This window comes from Penaeus japonicus, unplaced genomic scaffold (genome assembly GCF_977035675.1).
Source record: "Penaeus japonicus unplaced genomic scaffold, GWHDUDI00000001_assembly GWHDUDI00000003, whole genome shotgun sequence".
NCBI lineage: Eukaryota > Metazoa > Arthropoda > Malacostraca > Decapoda > Penaeidae > Penaeus > Penaeus japonicus.
The window spans coordinates 17,244,110-17,249,109 of record NW_028234405.1 but is presented as its reverse complement, the minus strand read 5'-3'; the positions used below and the strand labels follow the sequence as shown (position 1 = coordinate 17,249,109).

The window sequence follows — 5,000 nt, the reverse complement described above, 5'->3', positions numbered from 1 at the left end:
AGGAGGAGGAGGAGGAGGAGAGAGAGAGGAGGAGGAGGAGAGGGGGAGGAGATGAGGGAGGTGGGGAGGAGGAGGAGGAGGGGGGGGAGCTGGAGGTGGAGGGAGAAGGGAGGAGGAGGAGGGGGGAGGAGGAGGAAGAGGAGGGGTGGAGGAGAGGGAAGGAGGAGATGGAGGGGAGGAGGGGGAGAGGGAGGGGAGAGGAGAGAGGGAGGATGAGGAGGAAGGAGAGGATGAGGAGGAGATGGAGGATGAGAGGGAGGGGAGGATGAGAGGGAGGAGGAAGAGGATGAGAGGGAGGAGGAGTAGGAAAGAAAATGCATAAGAAGAATTAAAGAAGTTCGACGGACAGACCGAAATAGGAAAGATGACGATGAAAAATTAAATAAACAGAAGAAAGAAGAAGCAAAAATAAAAAAACCCAGATAACAAGATAAAGACGAAAGACGATAGGATGAGGAAAGAAGGAAACAAAGGAACATCAAGCGGTGAGGGAACTTCAAGAGAGCTTATTACGAAGGCTGATGAGGAGAAAACCCTTTAGGCTCGTGGCCGCTTTAGATGAACCACTGTAGGAACGCAACTTGAATACGAGCCTAAATATCTTATGGTCTTCGAGGCATAGCACCTTGCACCTTTACCTTTCTTTCTCTCTCTTCTTGCTTTTCTTTCTTGATCTCTCTCTCTCTTTCTCTCTCTGTCTCTGTCTCTGTCTCTCTCTCTCTCTCTCTCTGTGTCTCTGTTTTTCTCTCTCTCTTTCTTTGTCTGTCTGCCTCTCTCTCTCTCTCTCTCTCTCTCTCTCTCTCTCTCTCTATCTATCAATCTATCTATTTCTCTCTCTTTCTCTGTCTGCCTCTCTCTCCCTTTCTCTCTCTTTGCCTGTCTGCCTCTCTCTCTCTATATATATATATATATATATTCATCTCTCTCTCTCTCTCTCTCTCTCTCTCTCTCTCTCTATTCCTCTCTCTCTCCTCTCTCTTTTTATGTCTACCTCTCTCTCTCTCTATGTCTCTCTTTCTTTCTCTTTTTCTTTCTCTCTCTCTCTCTCTCTCTCTCTCTCTCTCTCTTTCTCTCTCTGTCTCTCTCTTTGTTTGTCTGCCTCTCACTCTGTCTCTCTCTCTCTTTCTCTCTCTCTCTCTCATCTCTCTCTCTCTCTCTCTCTCTCTCTCTCTCTCTCTCTCTCTCTCTCCTCTCTCTCTCTCTTTCTCTCTCTCTCTCTATTTGTCTGTCTGCCTCTCACTCTCACTCTCTCTCTCTCTCTCTCTCTCTCTCTCTCTCTCTCTCTCTCTCTCTCTCTCTCTCTCTTTCTCTCTCTCTCTCTCTCCTCTCTCTCTCTCTTCTCTCTTCTTTCTCTCTCTCTCTCTCTCTCTCTCTCCTTTCTCTCTCTATCTCTATATATATATCTCTCTCTCTATCTCTCTCTCTATATATATATATAGATATAGATATACATATGTATATATGTATATATATCTTTGTCTGTCTGCCTCTCACTCTCACTCTCTCTCTCTCTTTGTCTGTCTGCCTCTCTCTCTCTCTCTCTCTCTCTCTCTCTCTCTCTCTCTCTCTCTCTCTCTCTCTCTCTCTCTCTCTCTCTCTCTCTCTCTCTCTCATTCTCTCTCTCTCTCTTTCAATCCCTTTCTCATCTCTCTCCTATCTCTTTCTCTCTCTTTGTCTGTCTGCCTGTCTCACTCTCTCTCATATCTCTTTCTCTTTCTCTTTCTCTCTCTCTCCCTCCCTCTCTTTTTCTCTCTCTCCCTCTCTTTTTCTCTCTCCCTCTCTCCCTCCCTCTTTTCTTTTTAAGTCCTTTATCACATGAAGAATTTTTGTGGCGACGGGGAGTAAATGTGGTTATGTTTGGTCAGAAAATTTTGTCCAAAAGATACGAGAATTAACGCCTTGAAATTTATGGCCAAGACCGAAGGGAGGAGAGGAGGGAACGGCTGATAAAGGAAAATGTATTCACTATTTTAGTGATGGAGATGCTGCATAATTCAGACTAAAGGCGGGGATATAGGGTGAGAGAAACACACTTGCATACATTCCTGTACGCACACATACATACACACATACACACACACAGACCCACACGCACACGTGCAAACGCACATGCACATATCTGCAAACATAATCAATTCGAAAGACCTTTGTACATTTCCTCCTAAAGTCGATAACAATAAAAAAAAGTGAAATGCAACCTAAAATGACTAAACATTTGACTAGGATTCCCTAAACACATGTATTGAGACCCCCCCCAAAAAAAAAGAAAAAAAAAAGTCATATTTTGGGATTCTTCAGCCAGGCAAGCGAACAGATGTGCAGGAGAGTAAAAGGTGTGCGAACCATGAATAGCTGAATAAAACGAATACAAGTTTGCTAAAAGGAGAATATAGAACATAAAGATGTTACAAATATCTTTTGCCACTTCATAAAGATAATTGAGGCTCTAATACATATTGATATGTTGAGAGAGAAACACAAGACGGGGACAGAAAAAAAAAAATAAATAAAAATGCACAGATCCCACACTCACTTCAAATAAAAGGGATAAAACAAGAGTTTTTTTTCGCTGCAGGAAAAAATCCAGTTTTGCAAGATTCCGAGAGCGAAAGACGAAAAAAAAGCATATTCAGCGAGACGGAAGAGTTCCATCATCCGATGGGTTTTATCTCTCAAGCGAGGAGCATCGGAGCATAAGGAATAAAACCAGTCCGGGGAAGGGAAAAGATTCGATAAAATGGATCTGTTTATTCTTGTCGAAATGACTTCCGGTTCGTGGCCCTCTTTCTCCAAAGGGATAGATGGGGGAATAGATCGAGTCAAATTTAGAAGAAAAAAAAATCAATGATGATACCCATACAGAAATTATATATTACAATACTCTTAACCACAAAAAAAAATTTCTACATTGTAAATCAAATTATGGTCAGAATTCTAGGAAAGGGAAAGAGAATTCAAATGACCTAATTTGTTTGTCTAAGAGAGTCGAGGTGATTGGAAGAGCGTGTTCGATCGACTGAAGTAGGATTGGCCGTGAGAGATGAACTGAATGTTTGAGTTTATTTTTATTAAAAGGGTACATATACCTATTTTTCTATCTATATCATCACTTTATTTTTGTCTGGCATGGTGTAGTATCCACACTCGTCATGGTACATATTATTTCATCATTATGACTACTGCCATTATCATCACCCTCATGGATATTTCGTTGCTGTTAAAATTATCCTTTTCATTCTTCGCTCCAAAACACAATAAAAAAACAAAATGATCGTATACAGAGACCGGATTACTCTTAATTACCTGTTGATGTAATTAAGAGTTTCAGACAGTAGTGCGTAAAGAAGGTGACACTAAAGGCTTATGGGATTTCAAAGGAAGGGAGAGTCCTTTGAGTTGGACGAAAAAAGGTGGGAGGGAGAGGGGAGGAAGAGAGGAGGGAGGAGGAGGGGGTGGAGAGGAAAGGAGGGGGAGAGAAGGGAGAGGAAGGAGGAAAAGGAGGGGAGGGATAGGAAGGGAAAGAAGAGGGGTAAGGGAGAAGAAGGAAAAGGAAGAAGATAGAGAAACGGGTGAGGGGAAAGAACGAAAGAGAAAGGGGGAAAATAGTGAAGAAACGGACAGAAGTGAAGACGAAGTTAATGAGGAAAGACGGAAGAGAAAGGAGATTGAAAAAAGAAAAGAATAGTGATAAGAAAAGAGCGAGAGACGGCAGCCATTAAGCAGCTTCTCGACGGAGCGAAATTCTCTGCTCGTCGCCAGCCCCTCCCGAGCCGGACGCCGTGACTGCCGGATCAAAGGTCGCCTCCCTCTGCCTGGCACTGATTAAGGAGCTTCTCGTGGCACTGATCTCTTCCTCTCTTTAAGGGCTGACTCCACCCTTCCATCTCACTCATCCCGCGTGACCCGGCCTTTGTGCTCTCACGTCTTCTTTTCCTGCTTGCCTCATTAGCTTTGACTGTTCTCTTTCTTCTCCTTCTTCTTTTCTCGTTCTCTTTTCTTTTCTTTCGTTTTCTTCAGCATCACCACAACCATCCCTATATCTCCATCACTCTTCCTTTTCCTTTACATCATGTCACTTTTACGACTCACCGATGCTACACTACGTCCCCACCGACGCCATGGACAAACAAACAACAAAAACACAAACACAAAACCCGCATGACCAGAATTCACGAAAAACAAAATGTACAAAGCAAGGAAAGCCGAAAATCCCCTCCTTAATCATGGAGTTTTATCACCTCTTGGTTGCATCGCCCTTGCAGCATCCGATAGAAATATTAATAGTGAATCTGTCGCCACTTTTTAAAGTTTTATGAAACGCATGAATTCTAAATTTCTCGTACCAAGATTTCTCGCGTTTTAATTTCCTGTGCTGCGGTTGTGTGTTTTCTTGGGGTTCCTTTGTATGTGATTCGAGGGATGAATAGATTATTTTCCTCTGAGTATTTGTAAATATTTCTCTCTCTCTCTCTCTCTCTCTCTCTCTCCATCCCTCCTCCCCAGCCTCTCTCTCTCTCTCTCTCCCTCCCTCCATCCCTCCTCCCCAGCCTCTCTCTCTCCTTGTCCCTCTCCCTCCTTCCCTTCCCTGTCTCATCCTTTTTCCGTGTCTTCATCCCCTGTATATATATATCCCTCTCCCCTCCACCCTCACCGCTTTAGTGCAAGAACCCGTGCTTAACACTGCAACACACGGCTTTGCCTCGCATGTTCCCCCAGCTTGGTCAAGTACAATGTGTTTTCAGGTCGAGACCCGCTGGCAGCTTTCCCCAGGTTCCCGGGCGAAGCAACTTGGCCAAGAGCAGAGGTTGGATCGTATTCGCTGAGGTTAACGTTAAAGTCTCGACCCGATGGTAACCGATATGGTTTAATTAGTCGGACTTTGTTATTTCCGTCGATAGTATCCTAATGGGCAGAACGATGTTGTGTTACGTTGTCACGGATGGGTCTTGGCGTGAGCGTCTGTGGGTGCGTTTTGGGTATGAGGATGTATGTTTGTTTGT

At 43.8% G+C, this 5,000-nt stretch overlaps 1 protein-coding gene across 1 annotated transcript in view; it reads left to right on the top strand.

Annotated features, from left to right (window-relative positions):
* Positions 1-5,000, top strand: part of LOC122247802 (uncharacterized) — a 100,891-nt gene that overhangs the window by 44,157 nt on the left and 51,734 nt on the right. The gene's annotated exons all lie outside the window — the stretch shown is intronic.